Source organism: Oncorhynchus mykiss, chromosome 15, assembly GCF_013265735.2.
Source record: "Oncorhynchus mykiss isolate Arlee chromosome 15, USDA_OmykA_1.1, whole genome shotgun sequence".
Lineage (NCBI taxonomy): Eukaryota > Metazoa > Chordata > Actinopteri > Salmoniformes > Salmonidae > Oncorhynchus > Oncorhynchus mykiss.
In genome coordinates, this window is record NC_048579.1 from 63,771,665 (window position 1) to 63,794,494 (window position 22,830).

Here is a 22,830-nt window from a genome sequence, read left to right on the forward strand (position 1 = left end):
GGTATGCATTCCTCAGCCATTTTCTCCCAGCCAGGCTCTAATTAACTGTCATGAGAGAATCCCTATAGCCGAGGGCACAGTTTTGACCCAAACCCTAAAAGAGCACACTACTTGCCCTATGGACGCCGGTCAAAATGTTAAAAGTAGTGCACTACATCAGGAAAAGGGTACCATTTGAGACAGCCATTTTCTCCCAGCCAGGCCCTAATTACCTGTCTTTATAGAATCCCTATAGCAGTGTGGAGGCATGTTTCACTAATGTGTACTCTAGAACGGTACAGATAATTACATGCCCCTGAAATTTAGAGAGACACATTTCAAAGACATGGGAAAAAAAGATACAAGCTTTTTTATTTTTCCTCTGTCGTCTTTCTCTATCGGTGCAGTCCAATTTGCAGAGTGTAGCTTTTAATTAGGTGAGTCACTGTGGCACAGTAGAGGAGTGTGAGTGTCTGTCCGGGATAAGCACACGCGACATTGGTTGTGTGTGTGGGGTGTGTGCATGTGCGTGTGTTTGTGTGTGTATGCTACGTCTGTCTGTGTGTGCTCCCTGAGTTAAGCGTACTCCGGATTCCCTCACTAGCTGGGCTCCCCCACCCTCTCTCTCTCTCTCTCTCTCTTTCTCTCCCCCAGCATTAATACCAACCCCCAGGCCCAATCTCTCTTCCCCCAGCATTAATACCAACCCCCCAGGCCCTCTCTCTCTCTCCCAGAATTAATACCAACCCCCCAGGCCCCCCCCCTCTCTCTCTCTCTCTCTCCCCCAGCATTAATACCAACCCCCAGGTCCTTTCTCTCTCTCCCCAGAATTAATACCAACCCCCAGGCCCTCTCTCTCTCTCCACCAGCATTAATACCCACCCCCAGGCCCTCTCTCGCTCTCCCCAGAATTAATACCAACCCCCCAGGCCCTCTCTCTCCCCGCAGCATTACTACCAACCCCCCAGGCCCTCTCTCTCTCTCTCACAGCATTAATACCAACCCCCCAGGCCCTCTCTCTCTCCCAGCATTAATACCAACCCCCAGGCCCTCTCTCTCCCCAGCATTGATACAAACCCCCCAGGCCCTCTCTCTCTCCCCCCAGCATTAAAACCAACCCAACAGGCCCTCTATCTCTCTCTCTCTCCCCCAGTATTAATACCAACCCCCAGGCCCTCTCTCTCTCTCTCCCCAGCATTAATACCAACCCCCAGGCCCTCTCTCTCTCCCCGCAGCATTAATACCAACCCCCAGGCCCTCTCTCGCTCTCCCCAGCATTGATACAACCCCCCCAGGCCCTCTCTCTCCCACAGCATTAATACCAACCCCCCAGGCCCTCTCTCTCCCCAGCATTAACACCAACCCCCCAGGCCCTCTCTCTCCCCGCAGCATTAATACCAAAACCCAGGCCCTCTCTCTCTCTCTCTCTCTCCGCAGCATTGATACAAAACCCCCAGGACCTCTCTCTCCCCCAGCATTAATACCAACCCCCCAGGCCCTCTCTCTCCCCAGCATTAATACCAACCCCCAGGCCCTCTCTCTCCCCAGCATTAATACCACCCCCCCAGGCCCTCTCTCTCCCCCAGCATTAATAACAAGCCCCCAGGCCCTCTCTCTCCCCAGCATTAATACCAACCCCCACACCCTCTCTCTCCCCAGCTTTAATACCAACCCCCCCAGGCCCTCTCTCTCTCCCCGCAGCATTAATACCAACCCAACATGCCCTCTCTCTCTCTCCCCCAGCATTAATATCAATCCCCCAGGCCCTCTCTCTCCACGCAGCATTAATACCAACCCCCAGGCCCTCTCTCTCTCCCCGCAGCATTAATACCAACCCCGAGGCCTCCTCTCTCTCTCTCTCTCTCTCCCCCAGCATTAATACCAACCCCCCAGGCCCTCTCTCTCCCCCAGCATTAATACCAACCCCCAGGCCCCCTCTCTCTCCCCCAGCATTCATACCAACCCCCCAGGCCCTCTCTCTCCCCAGCATTAATACCAACCCCCAGGCCCTCTCTCTCTCCCCGCAGCATTAATACCAACCCCTCAGGCCCTCTCTCTCCCCCAGCATTAATACCAACCCCCCAGGCCCTCTCTCTCTCTACCCCAGCATTAATACCAATGCCCAGGCCCTCACTCTCTCTGTCTCTCTCTCTCCCCCAGCATTAATACCAACCGCTGTCTGACCGCTGCCTGACCGCTGTCTGACCGCTGCCTGACCGCTGCCTGACCGCTGGTCTGACAGACCACCCACCGCCTGTTACCCACGCTCTCTATCTGTGGCACACACACATAGATGTAGGGTTACATACACACACAACACTACCCCCCCCCCCCCCCACACTCACACACACATACATAGATGTAGGGTTACATTCACACAAAACACACACACTACCCCCCCTCCCCACACACACATATGTAGGGTTACATACACACACAACACACACACTACCCCCCCCCCCCCCCACACTCACACACACACACACATAGATGTAAGGTTACATACACACACAACACACACACTAACACCCCACACACACACACACACACATACCTCTCGTCACTCAACTCTCATTACCCTTCAGAATTGGACTGTCTCATTACAAGTGTTTTTCTCTGAGCTCTTGCAAAATGCCTCATCTATCCATGAATAATCATGCATCACCTTCCTGCATATGCTCCAGTTAAAACCTCCACCTGCCCACTGACAGGTGCCTTGGTTCCCCTCCAACATGCATATGTATAAGGCTGCATTCCAGCACTCAAACAATTTGCATAAAAGATGATTGGCGCATAACGTTGGGTATCATTTGCAATATATAGGGGGAAGAGTATGAAGGTTGCATGTCCCACGATCACTTTTTCTCTCTTTCTCTGTCTCTGTTTCTCTCTCTGTTTCTCTCTGTTTATACATCTTGTCAGTGGAAACAGAAGCCTCTTCATTTGGATGCGCCGCATCACACGTAATTCCTTTGTGCACCGCACCAGTCCAAGAATGTAGTAGGTGATTTGTCTCCCAGAGTCTCTCTGTTGAAGTCAGTAAATAAAGTGGATCACTCCGGCTCACTGTATGAACAGGGCCCTAATGGGACGTAGCTAATACTCAGAAAATGGAGGGCTCAAGAAAGTCAGCTCTCCCTCTGGGCTGGGGATCAACATGGTGGAAGGCAATGGAAGTGTGTGGGAGAATTGGTGTGTGCGTGTGTCAGTGAATGTTTGTGTGTGTTTGTTTCAGTGTGTGTAATCAGATTAGAAATGTGTGTGTATGTGTGTGTGTGTGTGTGTGTGTGTGTGTGTGTGTACAAAGTTGTGCATGTTTAGGTGTGTGTAATCAGATTGTGTGTGTGTGTATCTACACGTGCACATACGTGTGTGTGCACAATCCACAATCCCGTTAGGAGATTGCAAGAGTCTCATTCCGAGAGCCGCTGTATGGGTCCAAACAGCTAGCGGACCCACGCGGGGGGAGGTGTGTGAGGGGCTCAGTCTGCAGGGGTTTGTACTTCTGACCTATTGATTCTGTCAGAGGTCCAGAAAGCCTCGCCGGCCTCGCCAGGATCACAACCAACTTTACTAAATAATCAAGTTATCTGCCCAGCCTTCGCTCAGTAAAATTAAAACAGTGAACAGCCTCCACAAGACACACACATAAGTCTACTGTATACACACGAATGCTCACGCATGCAAGCTTGAAGCACACACACACACATACACACACCTGACAGCTAGATCAACTATCCGTCCCTCTCTCTCACACATACAAACATAACTCACACTCTTTTATCATCCCTTTGGAATACACACGTACACACCTTCTACTCTTCCCTCGCATCGGCAGAAACACACGCCAAATAAATCTTCATTTTACGTTGTGTAGTTAAAAGAGAGAAATGGGGTGCCAGGACGTACACACATCAGCAAATCTGTGATGGCTCACCGTTTGTTTCGCTATCATTGTTCTCCGCTGCGACGGCCGCTGTCAGACATTCAACCACCACTCCCAACCACCACTCCCAACCACCACTCCCAATCACCACTCCCAACCACCACTCCCAACCACCACTCCCAATCACCACTCCCAATCACCACTCCCAATCACCACTCCCAACCACCACTCCCAATCACCACTCCCAACCACCACTCCCAACCACCACTCCCAATCACCACTCCCAACCACCACTCCCAACCACCACTCCCAATCACCACTCCCAATCACCACTCCCAACCACCACTCCCAATCACCACTCCCAATCACCACTCCCAACCACCACTCCCAATCACCACTCCCAACCACCACTCCCAATCACCACTCCCAACCACCACTCCCAACCACCACTCCCAATCACCACTCCAAACCACCACTCCCAATCACCACTCCCAACCACCACTCCCAACCACCACTCCCAATCACCACTCCCAATCACCACTCCCAACCACTACTCCCAACCACCACTCCCAACCACCACTCCCAACCACCACTCCCAATCACCACTCCCAACCACCACTCCCAACCACCACTCCCAACCACCACTCCCAACCACCACTCCCAATCACCACTCCCAACCACCACTCCCAATCACCACTCCCAATCACCACTCCCAACCACCACTCCCAACCACCACTCCCAATCACCACTCCCAACCACCACTCCCAACCACTACTCCCAACCACCACTCCCAATCACCACTCCCAACCACCACTCCCAATCACCACTCCCAATCACCACTCCCAACCACCACTCCCAATCACCACTCCCAACCACCACTCCCAACCACCACTCCCAACCACCACTCCCAACCACCACTCCCAATCACCACTCCCAACCACTACTCCCAACCACCACTCCCAACCACCACTCCCAACCACCACTCCCAATCACCACTCCCAATCACCACTCCCAACCACCACTCCCAATCACCACTCCCAACCACCACTTGCTGTTACGCCAGAACAGCAACATTCGCTCAATGATCTGTCAAGGTTCTGATCGAGAACAGAAAGAAACGTTTCTAGATGAATGTTTCAGCCTACTCTTCTCTCTCCCCAGGTGATATATATATAAGCCGGAAACCTTGGAGATGGAATAGTGTTTAATTAAGTGCAGGGAACGAGGGTTATGTGAATATCAAAACATTGGAGGTGACTAATAGAAAAATAAAGAAAATATTTGACTTGTATTGTATTTGTGGTTTAAATAGACTTCTGAAGTTTGTAATTACACTTTCAAATGTCAGACTTGATTTTCCCTTAAGAAAAATGTATCAACCCTTACAAAAATGTCTATTCATTATAATCCACATAATTCACATTTCCAGTTGCTGCAGGATTAATTTCCTGCTGTAGCAAACAGCCTCAAATTAAGATCCTACATCTGTAGTCTCCTTTCCTTGAGTACACACATGTTCTCATCTGAGAATGCAGGACAGGTGAAAGCAACCCTTACTCCTCCCTTACTTATCTTTGTATTTTAGACCAAGGACAAGGAGACAAGGAGACAAGGAGAGGAAGCCATGTCAGACTATTGAGATGCAGCCAACAAGTCTCAACACTTTACACTGATCTGAACACACAGGATAGGTGAAAGTAACATGATAGACACCTATCAGTCATGTGCTGTTTTCAGATCAGCATAGATGAACAGCAGAGGTTAGGAGAGGAACTCATTTAGACCATTGAGACGCAGCCCGCTGCAGGCTCCCCATGCAGTTCTAAGGGAACAACGGGGTCAGAAGGAATATAATAAATTATGAGAGGAAGCCACTTTATAATACCAAGACACGGCCCACTGGTGATTCAGTCTTCCCATGTTCTGAGGAAACACTAGGTGCCGACGACGCCTCTGTCTTCTGTCAGTCGGGGGAGTTAAGTCTCCTCTTGAAGGCTCCTCTGAAACATGGCCCGGCGGGTGTTGGGCGGTTTGATGCTGCCTCTCCCTCAGCGGGCGAAGACAAACCCATCGTAGGAATCTCGTTTGCTGCACCAACGCCACGCCACGGGCTGTCCCTCTGATTGGCCACTTTTATCCTCTCAGTTTCTCTTTCTGTCTCTCTCTTTCTCTGTCTTGTTCTCAGCCTCTCTCTCTCTCTTTTATCATCCTCCCTCTTTCTCTACCTAGCCCACATCTTTCTCTGTCTCCATCACTCTCTTTTAACTTCTCTCTCTTACTTGTTCCCAGCCTCGTCCTCTCTTTCATCCCCTCTACTTCTCTCTCTCTTGCTTGTTCTCGGTTCTCTCTTTCTTACACTTCCTTCTGTCCCTCTCACTTATATTATTGCTAGTGCTCTCTTTTCTTATCTCCCTTCCTCTCTCCCTTCTCACTCTTTCTGTCCTTCTCTTTTTATCTCTTCTTCTGTTTCTCCATCCTTTAGTCCTCTATCTCTGCCCTGGTACCGCCTTCTCTCCCTTTCTCAACCTCTTCCTCTCACTGCCTCTCTCTGTCCTTCTCTTTTGATCTCTTCTTCTGTTTCTCCATCCTTTAGTCCTCTATCTCTGCCCTGGTACCGCCTTCTCTCCCTTTCTCAACCTCTTCCTCTCACTGCCTCTCTCTGTCCTTCTCTTTTTATCTCTTCTTCTGTTTCTCCATCCTTTAGTCCTCTATCTCTGCCCTGGTACCGCCTTCTCTCCCTTTCTCAACCTCTTCCTCTCACTGCCTCTCTCTGTATACTGTCAGTCTTTCCCATCTCTCTCTTGTCCTCCTCTTCTCACTGTCTCAGTAAGCAGCTTGGGTTCTAAACTCTAGGCTACAGTGTGAGTACACTGCCCATCTGTCAAAACAAGAAGAACGCAGCGGAAACGGCCAAGTCCTCAGCATCTCCTACAGGCTGAAAACATGGCAACACCTCTCTCCCTCCCTCCCTCCTTCCGTCTGGGTAAAACGATGGTGCCCTCCGAGCCAGAAGCCCCTGTCAGATTTATGGAGAGCAGGGGTCTTCTTCTCCCCCAGGCAAAAGCTAGTAGCCGCAGTTAGCAGCTAACAGCCACACAGTTGCGGAGAAATGAATTAGCGGAGAGATGAATAAGCCCCTAGCTGAGGCTTATTGGTAAACAGGAAGTGTCACGGTGGTGGGTCAACATTTGAATTTCCTGGCCGGGCCAACTGCCAGGCGAGAGAATAAATGCACCACCTCATACATAAATCATGTTTTAGTCACCTCCAAGCCACCAAATCCCTCCGTCCGAGATCCAGCAGCTACCGTAACATTTAAATCTTGTCAGGCATCCCTGGTAAATCACTAGCATGCCCCTGAAAACGATTCAGGACTGTTATCTGCTGCTTTTGGACTGTCAGTGTGTTGTGTGTGTAGTTTTTTGGTTTGTCCTTGGTGACAATCAGTCTGCTATACTATATGTTGCTTGTTTAGCATTTAGCTTCTCTGATTAGAGGTTGTATTAAGCAATGCTTTATTGGGATGAACTATATTAGCCTACATATTGCCAAAGCAGAAATTCAGTGGAAGTCATTTAAAACATTAATTCAAACTGGTAATTATTTTCCCTTTTATTTTCTGACTTACCTGCTATCGGGGTCACTTATGAGACTGGGGCTGAATTCCCATGCAGTTGAGATTATTAAGGGAATTCTATTTGCATTTTGTTCAGCGTGCAGTTCACCATGAGTTGGCCGACGTCAACAAGGGAGAGAGGGACAGAAAGCGTTTGAGTGTGAAAAAGAAAGACAGTGGAGCAAGGGACTGTGTGTTGGTTCACGTTAAGTTATTAAAATGATCGGGTAAAGTGAGTAAATAAAATGCAAGATAATTGCCTATTTGAGACACAGGGCGGTCTCGGAATGCAGAGCTGGTCCGATAGCCGGCCTAGCTTGAATTTCCCATCTCTCTTAGCGGCGGGTTTATTAGTCTATTCAGGCCTTTAATAGACTTTAATAGACTGAAAATTGTTTCTCCGTAGATAATACACGTGAACACAGTCACTTAACACAGAATCATTTCACACTGCATGATAGCAAGAGAGATGAAAATAAAGATCCAGTTTACATGGCGAGGCTAAATTGTGGTCCTTTTCTGTGACCTCTCCACGAATCTGTAAATGTTGATATTGGCATGTTTATATTTACTGGCATCTGTTTATATGAACTCCCCAAATCTAGATAGTGTAATATTCTTGAATAATAGTGTCTAACCTTTTATTGAGCTTCTATAGCCTTCTATAGTCTACGTTTATAGTCTCCAATCAATACTTAGGCATTTGGATTAATTTGTATTTGACTTTTAAAAAACTAAGATTTAAAGATGGCTTTACAGAAACAGATTGTGCCTTTCTCTGAGCAGTAGGAAGCAGATTATTCAGTCTACCTTTGTATCTGTTGTTGATTATGGTGATATTATTTATCAATGTGCAGCTGCTACTACTCATAAACCTTTGGATACCATCTACCATGGTGCCTTTCATTTTGCACAACTGAGCAAGAGGACAAGTACATTAGAGTGTCTAGTTTGAGAAACAGACGCTTCACAAGTCCTCAACTGGCGGCTTCATGAAATAGTACCCACAAAACACCAGTCTCAACGTCAACAGTGAAGAGGCGACTCCGGGATGCTGGCCTTCTAGGCAGAGTTGCAAAGAAGAAGCCATATCTCAGACAGAAAGACTAAGATGGGCTAAAGAACACAGACACTGGACATATACATACAGCACCAGTCAATATGTTGGATACACCTACTTATTCAAGGGTTTTTCTTTATTTTTACTATTTTCTACATTGTACAATAATAGTGAAGACATCAAAAATAGGAAATAACACATATGGAATCATGTAGTAACCAAAAAAGTGTTAAGCAGAACTGAAAATAGATTTTAGATTTTAGATTCTTCAATGTAGCCACCCTTTGCCTTGATGACAGCTTTACACACTTTTGTCATTCTCTCAACCAGCTTCTCCTGGAATGCTTTTCCAACAGTCTTGAAGGAGTTCCCACATATATTGAGCACTTGTTGTCTGTTTTTCCTTCACTCTGCAGTCCAACTCCTCCCAAACCATCTCAATTTGGTTGAGGTCAGGTGATTGTGGAGGCCAGGTCTGATGCAACACTCCATCACTCTCCTTCTTGGTCAAATAGCCCTTACACAGCCTGGAGGTTTGATGGGTCATTGTCCTGTTGGAAAACAAATGATAGTCCCACTAAGCGCAAACCAGATGGTATGGCATATCGCTGCATAATGCTGTGGAAGCCATGCTGGTTAACTGTAACTGTCACCAGCAAAGCATCCCCACACCATCACACCTCCTCCTTCATGCTTCACGGTGGGAACCACACATGCGGAGATCATCCCTTCACCTACTCTGCATCTCACAAAGACACAGCAGTTTGAACAGAACATCTCAAATTTGGAGTCATTAGGCGAAAGGACAGATTTCCACCTTTCTAATATCCATTGCTCGTGTTTCTTCTTATTATTTGTGTCCTTTAGTAGTGGTTTCTTTGCAGCAATTCGACCATGAAGGCCTGATTCACTCAGTCTCCTCTGAACAGTTGATGTTGAGATGTGTCTGTTACTTGAACTCTGTGAAGCATTTATTTGTGCTGGTTACTCTAATGAACTTATCCTCTGCAGCAGAAGTAACTCTCATGCAATAAAATGCAAATTAATTACTTAAAAATCATACAATGTGATTTTTTGGATTTTTAGATTCCGCCTCTCACAGTTGAAGTGTACCTATGATAAAAATTACCGACCTCTACATGCTTTGTAAGTAGGGAAACCTGCAAAATCGGCAGTGTAACAAATACTTTTTCTTCCCACTGTATATAAAAATGTATATTCAATGCTTTACTTATGCTTGCACTGTATATTCTTACAATAAATGCAAATACTCCCTTGAAGTCTGACCTTGGCCTTAAACATTTGCTCCGGTGTGTTTTATAGATGTCGCACCGCTGTCAACCACCGCTGTATCTGTAATATATAATCTGGCACAGATACATTTTGATCCCTGAAGATTTAATGAGAACCCCTTCCTTATAACCTCAAACGTCCACTGGGAAATACTGTGCAGACATTTCGGACCTGGGGAGAAATTTGTGGTTGTATTAATCAAAATGTCAGAATGACCTACAGTACTGTCTCTGTTCCTGTCATCCTCTCTCTTTCTCTCTCCGTTTCTCTGTCTTCCTGTGAAACACGACAGTAGCACAGAGCCATACTGTAAGGGACTTACTAACCTCTGAGGTAAAATAGTTCTCACCTGAGAAGTTGACACCATAAATGTGGTTGAAGATCCAGCGTTTCGCATGCAGGTCTCAGTAATGACAGAAGGCCTGCCATTTACTTGGAAACATGCAAAGTTCTTCACTTTGTTCATTTGTCTCTGTATGTCATGTTGAACATCTTAACTGCTATTCTCAGATGTAATGTTAGTTCAGCTGACTCGAGATGGCTACAGAATCGTTGGTGTCACTTTGGTCTTAAAAAATATGGCAAAAAGGGCAGTGACAAGTTTTTCTTGATGGTCAGGAAAATCACAGAATCCGAACTATAACACATGACCTATGACCTATGGATTTCAATCTAAAACCAAATCAAACAGACACAGCACTTTTCCAAAGCTCAAAGTGCCGTTATGCTATCTTATTGTTATTGTAGCTAAGTATTACCAGTAGAGGAAGTACATTTCAAATACCACGCCTTGATTAAACATCGCATACAATATACACTCTTCCTCCATGTTTGTTTACAGATAACAAAAAAAACAAAGCTGATGGCATTTCTCTCATCGAAGTCCCCGGGTGCCACTCATTCCCTGCGGCACCGCTGCCATGTTGATTATGGTCCAGAGGAAAAAATGCGGGCGGCATGGGTTCAAACCCCTTTCTTAGTATTGTTCTAAGCAAAGTTTATCAGGTGCACCGAGGACTTTGGGGAATTGGACAGTGTACATCTGCGTACAGTTCCAAACAATGAAGGGAAGGAGCCTCCCTTGAAGCAGTGACCCGTGCAGTCAACTTGTTTTCGGCGGCAGACATTGATATGGTAATGATGCGCATTGTGTTTTTGCTGCCTCCAACGCCGGCGACTCTTCTGATGCCTGGTTATTGAGTCTCCCTGTGGAACCTTCTGGATACAAACCAAAGAGCAGAGGAGCATTTCTGAAGGTAGTTTTCACTGAGCTGCAGGTGAAAAAAGAAGACGGGGAGCACGTTGAAGGAAATCAACAGTATGGAAATGGACCGGCTGAGTGATTGACAGAAATCCCACCACGTTGACGACAATGAGACATTCAGGCCAAACTTGCCTTTACAAGTCTTTATAAACACATGAGTAATAAACTGCACCATGTTCAAGACGGTGGCTGTAGGAATTAAGAAACTCAGCTGGGTCTTTGCCATAAGTACCTACCTCCTACCAGAATAAAGGATGAGAACCGTTCCTCCTTTTGTATGCTCTGGAAATTGGATTTCCCCACAGCCAATCCAAACAGCTCCCGCCTGCCATGCATCTTGTCCAGGCCCTTGTTGGCACGGGCCAGTGCTTTTAGCCGCGGGCGACGCTCACCGTACAGTAGTAATCTCCACAGTCGCCTGATCAGGCCCAGTTCCAAACAACCACCGCTTCGCTAAGATGCTGCTGCCGCTGTCTGTCGCTGGCCGTGACCCAGCCAAGGGAGGGAGGATGAGGGGGAAGCAGAGCCACTTATAATCCTGGATCTCCTGGGTGTCCTGGCTCTTGTTATGGGCCTGTTTCCCCAGTCACAGAAGCTGATTCCAGGGGTAAATGCCTGGTCAGTATCCCTCGACCATCCGTCCAACGCCCACCACTACTGCTGTCAACCATGACTACATGCTTTCCTGACCACGTCATAGCTTATAACTATGGCCCAGAGTTTTCTGGCCAGGTCTTGCTACAAACAATTCCTGGGTCTTATCCTTGACCTGCCAGCCTCCTACCCTTCCACCCCTCACCCCTGGCCTGCACAGCAGAGTAGGGGGTAACTAAGCATGTCCCGTCTGACAGGTATGCCCCCACCTCCCCTGTTTCCCCCTCTCCCCACCCCCTCCTCCTCTCCCTTCTTTCCCTAATTCTCCTGTTCTCTACATGGCTTGGTCTCGTCATGCTCTGGTGGGTGCCTGGCTCTCCTGGGTGTCCAGTGGAGCCTCCCGTCAGCCCGTGTCTCTCTGCCCGTACTCAGCACAGGGATCCATGGGGAGAATACAGCTATTATCTGTAGCACAACCCAGCTGGAGCCAATCGGCTCACTGAACAGAGATCGGCACCGAGCAATGCCCTACATCTTCCTCTCCATACAGGAAGAGGAACACACAGGGGACTCTGTGAAGGGTGGAAATATTGCTTAAATTATTACGGAGTTATTCTAGATGGAGAAAGGTTTTTTCCCCTTCTGTTTTAGGAATGGCTCACTGTATGTGCTTTCAAGAGAGACAGACCGGCCTACCATGTCTGTAGGACTTGCTTCGAAACCGTACATTTGATTTCACCAGGTAAGCTTTTTGATAACACGTTTACGTTTACAACCATACCCTGGGAAAAGGTGGAGTGTAGAGGATGTGGGTTGAACCATCCATCTGGGTCTCCCATCCAAGTATCGACTAGGCCCAACCCTGCACGAAAGCCAGCAGAGACTATGTGTATTTTGTTTTCTTCTTTTCCTTCCATAGCAGAATTTTGACCCAGCACTAAAGCATAGCAGGGTTGCCAATAGCCTTAACCCAACCAGTGGCACTGTGTCGAGTCGGCAGTTTGCAGAGGAAAGATTTAATGACACCTTGAGGTGGAAGGTATCAGCCATGAGCTAAAAAGCCCCGTCAAGTCCCCTTCGTGCTGTGCCCATGTCAACGGAGACACGTACGCTTTCTCCTTTGGCCCTCCAAATCCACAGCATCCTTTCTACAGAGGCATTACTAGAGATCTAAAGGACCGGTGAAGAATACGCTGGAAGTCCCGCGGGAAATGGCGGAGACATCACAGCACTGATTCCCCCGTCGCAAGCAAGATCACTTTAATAATGCATCCCTTGTGGATAATTTCAGATGTCACACGCCCGAATATACGCTCCGAATATTCATGTCGGCCTACATTTTCTCATCATGCTTTCTCATCCTCCTATCTTCCTCTTTTGACGACACCGTGGCATGCCATTACTCCAAGTTCATTAGGAGAACATGACGACAAATCAAACTCTAGAGAAAAAAAGGCCTCTTCCCACTTTTTTTTTCCCTTCTGTCTCTCTTCTTCTGTCCTCTGTAGTGCTGAGGAAATATATTTCATGCATAATAAGGCACAGCAAATAATGTTATGCTGCATAGTACACTGTGTCTGGCATGTTGCTTCAGATCTTGTATCCTGGTGACAGATGACAAGGCTCTCTCTCTAGTTCTCTCTCTAGTTCTCTAATTATGTTGTTCTCTAGTTCTCTCTCTCTCTAAGTCTCTCTCTATAGTTCTCTGTCTCTAGTTCTCTAATTCTCTCTCTCTAGTTCTCGCTCTCTAGTTCTATCTCTCTCTCTCCAGTTCTCGCTCTCTCTAGTTCTCTCTCTCTAGTTCTCTTTATCTAATTCTCTCTCTCAAGATCTCACTCTCTCTAGTTCGCTCTCTCTAGTTCTCTCTCTCTAGTTCTCTCTATGTAATTCTCTCTCTCAAGATCTCTCTAGTTCTCTCTATCTAATTCTCTCTCTCTCTGGTTCTCTCTCTCTAGTTCTCACTCTCTCTAGTTCTCTCTCAAGTTCTCTCTCCATACTTCTCTCTCTCTAGTTCTCTCTCTCTCTCTCTCTAGTTCTCTCTCTTTAGTTCTATCTCTCTTATTCTCTCTCTCTATCTCTCTAGTTCTATCTCTAGTTCTCTAGTTCTCTCTAGTTCTCTCTCTCTAGTTCTCTCTATCTAATTATCTCTCTCTCTGGTTCTCTCTCTCTAGTTCTCTCTCTCACGTTATCTCTCCATACTTCTCTCTCTCTAGTTCTCTCTCTCTCTCTCTCTCTCTAGTTCTCTCTCTCTAGTTCTCTCTCTCTTATTCTCTCTCTCTATCTCTCTAGTTCTATCTCAAGTTCTCTAGTTCTATCTCTAGTTCTCTCTCTCTCTCTAGTTCTCTCTATCCAATTATCTCTCTCTGGTTCTCTCTCTCTAGTTCTCACTCTCTCTAGTTCTCTCTCTCAAGTTCTCTCTCCATACTTCTCTCTCTCTAGTTCTCTCTCTCTCTCGCTCTCTCTAGTTCTCTCTCTCTAGTTCTCTCTCTCATATTCTCTCTCTATCTCTCTAGTTCTATCTCTAGTTCTCTAGTTCTCTCTCTAGTTCGCTCTCTCTAGTTCTCTCTATGTAATTCTCTCTCTCAAGATCTCTCTAGTTCTCTCTATCTAATTCTCTCTCTCTCTGGTTCTCTCTCTCTAGTTCTCACTCTCTCTAGTTCTCTCTCAAGTTCTCTCTCCATACTTCTCTCTCTCTAGTTCTCTCTCTCTCTCTCTCTAGTTCTCTCTCTTTAGTTCTATCTCTCTTATTCTCTCTCTCTATCTCTCTAGTTCTATCTCTAGTTCTCTAGTTCTCTCTAGTTCTCTCTCTCTAGTTCTCTCTATCTAATTATCTCTCTCTCTGGTTCTCTCTCTCTAGTTCTCTCTCTCACGTTATCTCTCCATACTTCTCTCTCTCTAGTTCTCTCTCTCTCTCTCTCTCTCTAGTTCTCTCTCTCTAGTTCTCTCTCTCTTATTCTCTCTCTCTATCTCTCTAGTTCTATCTCAAGTTCTCTAGTTCTATCTCTAGTTCTCTCTCTCTCTCTAGTTCTCTCTATCCAATTATCTCTCTCTGGTTCTCTCTCTCTAGTTCTCACTCTCTCTAGTTCTCTCTCTCAAGTTCTCTCTCCATACTTCTCTCTCTCTAGTTCTCTCTCTCTCTCGCTCTCTCTAGTTCTCTCTCTCTAGTTCTCTCTCTCATATTCTCTCTCTATCTCTCTAGTTCTATCTCTAGTTCTCTAGTTCTCTCTCTAGTTCTCTCTCTCTAGTTCTCTCTATCTAATTATCTCTCTCTCTGGTTCTCTCTCTCTAGTTCTCACTCTCTCTAGTTCTCTCTCTCAAGTTATCTCTCCATACTTCTCTCTCTCTAGTTCTCTCTCTCTCTCTCTCTCTAGTACTCTCTCTCTAGTTATCTCTCTCTTATTCTCTCTCTCTATCTCTCTAGTTCTATCTCTAGTTCTCTAGTTCTCTCTCTAGTTCTCTCTCTCTAGTTCTCTAGTTCTCTCTAGTTCTCTCTCTCTAGTTCTCTCTATCTAATTATCTCTCTCTCTGGTTCTCTCTCTCTAGTTCTCTCTCTCAAGTTCTCTCTCCATACTTCTCTCTCTCTAGTTCTCTCTCTCTCTCTCTCTCTCTCTCTCTCTAGTTCTCTCTCTCTAGTTCTCTCTCTCATATTCTCTCTCTATCTCTCTAGTTCTATCTCTAGTTCTCTAGTTCTCTCTCTAGTTCTCTCTCTCTAGTTCTCTCTATCTAATTATCTCTCTCTCTGGTTCTCTCTCTCTAGTTCTCACTCTCTCTAGTTCTCTCTCTCAAGTTCTCTCTCCATACGTCTCTCTCTCTAGTTCTCTCTCTCTCTCTCTCTCTCTCTCTAGTTCTCTCTCTCTAGTTCTCTCTCTAGTTCTCTCTCTTATTCTCTCTCTATCTCCCTAGTTTTCTCTCTAGTTCACTAGTTCTCTCTCTCTCTAGTTCTCTAGTTCTCTCTCTAGGTATCTAGTTCTCTCTATCTAATTATCTCTCTCTCTGGTTCTCTCTCTCTAGTTCTCACTCTCTCTAGTTCTCTCTCTCAAGTTATCTCTCCATACTTCTCTCTCTCTAGTTCTCTCTCTCTCTCTCTCTCTCTCTAGTACTCTCTCTCTAGTTATCTCTCTCTTATTCTCTCTCTCTATCTCTCTAGTTCTATCTCTAGTTCTCTAGTTCTCTCTCTAGTTCTCTCTCTCTAGTTCTCTAGTTCTCTCTAGTTCTCTCTCTCTAGTTCTCTCTATCTAATTATCTCTCTCTCTGGTTCTCTCTCTCTAGTTCTCTCTCTCACGTTATCTCTCCATACTTCTCTCTCTCTAGTTCTCTCTCTCTCTCTCTCTCTCTAGTTCTCTCTCTCTAGTTCTCTCTCTCTTATTCTCTCTCTCTATCTCTCTAGTTCTACCTCTAGTTCTCTAGTTCTCTCTCTAGTTCTCTCTCTCTCTCTAGTTCTCTCTATCCAATTATCTCTCTCTGGTTCTCTCTCTCTAGTTCTCACTCTCTCTAGTTCTCTCTCTCAAGTTCTCTCTCCATACTTCTCTCTCTCTAGTTCTCTCTCTCTCTCTCTCTCTCTAGTTCTCTCTCTCTAGTTCTCTCTCTCATATTCTCTCTCTATCTCTCTAGTTCTATCTCTAGTTCTCTAGTTCTCTCTCTAGTTCTCTCTCTCTAGTTCTCTCTATCTAATTATCTCTCTCTGGTTCTCTCTCTCTAGTTCTCACTCTCTCTAGTTCTCTCTCTCAAGTTCTCTCTCCATACGTCTCTCTCTCTAGTTCTCTCTGTCTCTCTCTCTCTCTATTTCTCTCTCTCTAGTTCTCTCTCTCTAGTTCTCTCTCTTATTCTCTCTCTATCTCCCTAGTTTTCTCTCTAGTTCACTAGTTCTCTCTCTCTCTAGTTCTCTAGTTCTCTCTCTAGGTATCTAGTTCTCTCTCTGTAATTCTCTCTCTCTAGTTCTCTAGTTCTCTCTCTGTAATTCTCTCTCTCTCTCTCTAGTTCTCGCTCTCGATTTATCTCTCTCTCTCTCTCTCGCTCTAGTTCTCTCTCTCTAATTCTCTCTCTCTAGTTCTCTAATTCTCTAGTAATCTAGTTCTCTCTCTAGTTCTCTCTCTAGTTCTCTAGGTCTCTCTCTAGTTCTCTCTCTAGTTATCTAGTTCTCTAGTTATCTTTCTCTGTAGTTCTCTCTCTAGTTCTCTTAGTTATCTAGTTCTCTCTCTCTAGTTCTCTAGTTCTCTCTTTAGTTCTCTAGTTCCCTCTCTCTCTAGTTCTCTCTCTAGTTCTCTAGTTCTCTCTTTATCTAGTTCTCTAGTTCTCTCTCTCTCTAGGTCTCTAGTTCTCTCTCTAGTTCTCTCTCTCTAGTTCTCTCTCTAGTTCTCTAGTTCTCTATTCTCTCTCTAGTTCTCTAGTTCTCTAGTTCTCTCTCTAGGTCTCTAGTTCTCTCTCTCTCTAGTTTATAGTTCTCTCTCTAGCTCTCTAGTTCTCTAGTTCTCTCTCTCTCTAGTTCTCTCTCTAGTTCACTCTCTAGTTCTCTGGTTCTCCCTCTAGTTCTGTAGTTATCTAGTTCTCTCTCTCTCTCTAGTCCTCTAGTTATCTCTCTAGTTCTGTAGTTCTCTCTCTAGTTCTGTAGTTCTGTAGTTCTCTCTCTAGGTCTCTAGTTCTCTCTCTAGTTCTCTCTCTCTCTAGTTCTCTATCTCTCTAGTTCTCTCTCTCTATTTCTCTCTCTCTAGTTCTAGTTCTCTCTCTAGCTCTCTAGTTCTTTCTCTCTAGTTCTCTCTCTCTAGTTCTCTAGTTATCTAGTTCTCTAGTTCTCTCTCTAGTTCTGTAGTTCTGTAGTTCTCTCTCTAGGTCTCTAGTTCTCTCTCTAGTTCTATCTCTCTCTAGTTCTCTATCTCTCTAGTTCTCTCTCTCTATTTCTCTCTCTCTAGTTCTAGTTCTCTCTCTAGCTCTCTAGTTCTCTCTCTCTAGTTCTCTAGTTCTCTAGTTCTCTAGTTCTCGGTCTAGTTCTCTAGTTCTCTCTCTCTAGTTCTATAGTTCTCTCTCGCTCTCTCTCTCTCTAGTTCTCTCTCTCTAGTTATCTCTCTCTAGTTCTATCTCTAGTTCTCTCGCTCTAATTCTCTCTCTCTCTTTAGTTCTGTCTCTCTAGTTCTCTCTATCTAGTTCTCTCTCTAGTTCTCTCTCTATAGTTCTCTCTCTCTAGTTCTATCTCTCTAGCTCTCTCTCTCGTCCTCTCTCTCTAGTTCTCTAGTTCTCTCTCTAGTTCTCTAGTTCTCTCTCTAGTTCTCTTGTTCTAGCCGTTTCGCTTGTTCTCTAGTTCTCTCTCTTGTTCTCTAGTTCTCTCTCTCTCTCTAGTTCTCTAGTTCTATCTCTCTCTCTAGTTCTCTCTCTAGTTCTCTAGTTTTGTAGTTCTCTCTCTAGTTCTCTAGTTCTCTCTCTAGTTCTCTAGTTCTCTCTCTCTATAGTTTCTAGTTCTCTCTCTAGCTCTCTAGTTCTCTCTCTCTCTAGTTCTCTCTCTAGTTCTCTAGTTCTCTCTCTAGTTCTCTCTCTAGCTCTTTAGTTCTCTCTCGCTAGTTCACTCTCTAGTTCTCTAGTTCTCTAATTCTCTCTCTAGTTCTCTAGTTCTCTAGTTCTCTCTCCAGTTCTCTAGTTCTCTCTCTCTCTAGTTTCTAGTTCTCTCTCTAGCTCTCTAGTTCTCTAGTTCTCTCTCTCTCTAGTTCTCTCTCTAGTTCACTCTCTAGTTCTCTGGTTCTCTCTCTAGTCCTCTAGTTCTCTAGTTATCTCTCTAGTTCTGTAGTTCTCTCTCTAGTTCTGTAGTTCTGTAGTTCTCTCTCTAGGTCTCTAGTTCTCTCTCTAGTTCTCTAAATCTCTAGTTATCTCTCTCTCTAGTTCTCTCTCTAGTTATAGTTATCTCTCTAGCTCTCTAGTTCTTTCTCTCTAGTTCTCTCTCTCTAGTTCTCTAGTTCTTTAGTTCTCTAGTTTTCTCTCTCTAGTTATCTAGATCTCTAGTTCTCTCTCTTGTTCTCTAGTTCTCTCTCTCTCTAGTTCTCTCTCTAGTTCTCTAGTTCTCTATTTCTCGCTCTAGTTCTCTAGTTCTCTCTCTCTAGTTCTCTAGTTCTCTCTCGCTCTCTCTCTCACTCTAGTTATCTCTCTGTAGTTATCTCTCTCTAGTTATCTCTCTAGTTCTCTCGCTCTAAATCTCTCTCTCTCTTTAGTTCTCTCTCTCTAGTTCTCTCTATCTAGTTCTCTCTCTAGTTCTCTCTCTATAGTTTTCTCTCTCTAGTTCTCTCTCTCTAAATCTCTCTCTCTCTAGTTCTATCTCTCTAGTTCTCTCTCTTGTCCTCTCTCTCTAGTTCTCTAGTTATCTCTCTAGTTCTCTTGTTCTCACCTCTTTCTCTAGTTATCTAGTTCTCTCTCTTGTTCTCTAGTTCTCTCTCTCTCTAGTTCTCTAGTTATCTTTCTCTCTGGTTCTCTCTCTAGTTCTCTAGTTCTCTAAATTTCTCTAGTTCACTAGTTCTGTAGCTCTCTCTCTAGTTCTCTAGTTCTCTAGTTCTCTCTCTAGTTCTCTAGTTCTCTCTCTCTCTAGTTTCTAGTTCTCTCTCTAGCTCTCTAGTTCTCTAGTAGTTCTCTCTCTAGTTCTCTCTCTAGTTCTGTAGTTCTCTCTCAAGTTTTATAGTTCTCTCTCTAGTTCTCTAGTTCTCTCTCTAGTTCTCTAGTTCTCTCTCTCTAGTTATCTAGATATCTAGTTCTCTCTCTAGTTCTCTCTCTCTATTTCTCTCTCTCTGGTTCTAGTTCTCTCTCTAGCTCTCTAGTTCTTTCTCTCTAGTTCTCTCTCTCTAGTTCTCTAGTTATTTAGTTCTCTAGTTTTCTCTCTCTAGTTATCTAGTTCTCTTGTTCTCTAGTTCTCTAGTTCTCTCTCTCTCTAGTTCTCTAGTTCTCTCTCTCTAGTTCTCTAGTTATCTAGTTCTCTAGTTCTCTCTCTCTAGTTCTCTAGTTCCCTAGTTCTCTCGCTCTAGTTCTCTAGTTCTCTAGTTCGCTCTCTCTACTTCTTTACTTATGTAGTTCTCTAGTTCTCTCTCTAGTTCTCTCTCTAGTTCTCTCTTTCTAGTTCTCTAGTTCTCTCTCTAATTCTCTCTCTAGTTCTCTCTCTAGTTCTCTTTCTCTAGTTCTCTCTCTGGTTCTCTCTCTCTAGTTCTCTCTCTAGTTCTCTCTCTAGTTATCGCTCTCTAGTGCCCTCTCTAATTCTCTCTCTAGTTCTCTAGTTCCCTCTCTAATTCTCTCTCTAGTTCTCTAGTTCCCTCTCTAATTCTCTCTCCAGCTCTCTCTCTACTTCTCTCTCTAGTTCTCTAGTTCTCTCTCTATGTCTCTCTCTCTCTCTCTCTCTCTCTCTCTCTCTCTCTCTCTCTGTGTCTCTCTCTCTAGTTCTCTCTCTCTAGTTATCTAGTTCTCTATCTCTAGTTCTCTAGTTCTCTAGTTCTCTACTTCTCTACTTCTCTAGTTCTCTCTCTCTAGTTCTCTAGTTCCCTAGTTTTCTCGCTCTAGTTCTCTAGTTCGCTCTCTCCAGTTCTTTAGTTCTCTAGTTCTCTAGTTCTCTCTCTCTAGTTTTCTCTCTCTGGTTCTCTCTTTAGTTCTCTCTCTAGTTTTCTCTCTCTAGTTCTCTCTCTAATTCTCTCTATTGGTCTCTCTCTCTAGTTCTCTCTCTAGTTCTCTCTATTTTATTCTCTCTCTCTCTCTCTAGTTGTCTCTCTAGTTGTCTTTCTCTCTCTCTGTTGTTCTCTATCTCTCTCTCTAGTTCTCTATCTATCTAGCTCTCTCTCTCTCTACTTCTCTCTCTAGTTGTCTCTGTGTCTCTATATCTCTCTCTCTTTCTCTCTCTCTCTCTCTCTCTCTCTCTCGCTCTAGTTCCCTATCTCTCTCCCTCTAGCTCTCTCTCGCTCTACTTCTCTCTCTCTCTCTGTCTCTCTCTCTCTCTCTGTCTCTCTCTCTCTCTCTCTGTCTCTCTGTCTTTCTGGGAAGAAGAGATTTTCCAAATGGATTTATCTGGGATTCATGTTGGTGCCATGTCTCTGACATTGATGAGGCCTGGCGGGCTTGATGATGATGCTCCCATTGGTACAGTAAAGTAGGAGCCGCCGTAGGTGCTCACTGTATATTTACTGGGAGCCACATTGAGTTATGGGAGAGTGGGGGAAGGTGTGTGTGTGTGTGTGTGTGTGTGTGTGTGTGTGTGTGTGTGTGTGTGTGTGTGTGTGTGTGTGTGTGTGTGTGTGTGTGTGTGTGTGTGTGTGTGTGTGTGTGTGTGTGTGTGTGTGTGTGAGAGAGAGAGAGAGAGAGAACCTGTCTTAAACACATGCAAACCACAGGGCTTGTGCCTGCTTTGTGATGTAATATTGATATTGGGGATAGTTCAGGACACAAGTTCTCAGGCTTCATATTTTATTCTCTGTGGACTCCGTGGGCTTTTTAAACTGACGCAACTCCACCTCTTCCCTCAGCCTTTTAAGGACATACAGGCTACCTGGCTAAAGGTGTAGAGAGCTCAGCTCAATTAAGCCTGCATTACATCAGCTAGCTACACGCATTAGCGGCAAAGTCTACCTACGGGTTTACGAGATGGTCGTTAAAGCAGTCACCTTCACAGGTCATGAGTCTGGAGCCCCGTTAAGGGGGGCTGAGGTGACTTATCTCCCCGCTCACCCCTCACCTTGCCTGGGTAACTCACATATACCTCACCCCTCCCACCCCTGGATCATTGGATGATTGTCAAGCATCCAACCGTACATGGGAGGGAAAAAGCCTGGTTATTCTGACCTCATTAATACCACAGGGGTCAATGAAGCAAAACATTTGTGTCCCTAATGAAAATACATCTGCACTGCAGTACATGATGCAGCTGGAGCTGATTTAAAGGTACAGAAGGCACCAAACGTAGATTGACTCCATCTCACTGTCAGCGAGCGAAGTGGTGGAATGTGTTACTGTGTTCCCTTCAGATGTCTCTGCTGTAATTCACCAGTGCACTGTCACTACACATTTTTTATTTTTTTACACTGATTCTAATCATCACAAACTCTGATAAATGGCATCCCATGAACATATTTAAGATTATGGAGAAAGGATTTGGGATGTAAACTGTCTAATGTTGTACTATCTGTTTGACAGTTATGCTCGTGTTCATTCCTCATCTCCCATCACAATGCCCAATAATAACCAACATAACAGACAACGCAGCCACTTTACAAGTCCTATATCCCGTTTGATGAAATTAAAATCCTCAGTATTGGCAGGAATGGGATCTCACTCTCTCTCTCTGTGTGTGTGTGTCTGTGTGTGTGTGTGTGTGTGTGTGTGTGTGTGTGTGTGTGTGTGTGTCTGTGTGTGTGTGTGTGTGTGTGTGTGTGTGTGTGTGTGTGTGTGTGTGTGAACGCTCATGTGCTTGCCTGAGAATGTTTTGGATCTGTGTGAGAATGAGTGTATTTGTGTGAAAATGTGAACAATTGTGTGAGAATGTGTACATTTGTGTGAGAATGTGTGTGATTTTGTGTGAAAGGTGTGTACTTGTGTGACCAGTTGTGTATTTGTGTAAGAATGTGTGTATCTGTGTGAGAATGTGTGTATTTGTGTGATAATGTGTGTATTTGTGTGAGAATGTGTGTATTTGGGTGAAAAAGTGTGTATTTGTGTAAGAATGTGTGTATTTGTGTGAGAATGTGTGTATTTGTGTGAGAATGTGTGTATTTGATCGAACAGTGTGTGTATTTGTGTTAGAATTTGTGTGACAAACTATGCATTTGTATGAGAATGTGTGTATTTGTTGGAGGTCATCAAACAGAAATTGTGAATGCAACCACCAAAAGGTCAAGGTTCACAATTTACGACCCCTAGGAAAACAAACACAGTTTATACAGGTTGACGAGTGGGCTTCAAGGGACCTCCAGGTGGTTAAGGTTTAATTTTCCATGACTGCTCTTGCTATTACAGTTCCACTAGCTTGTACATAATCCCATTCATATCTGGTAGTGTAATAGTATTCATTCATATCTGGTAGTGTAATACTAATCATTCATATCTGGTAGTGTAACAGTAATCATTCATATCTGGTAGTATAATAGTACAATCAATATCATTCATATCTGGTAGTTTAATAGTAGTCATTCATATCT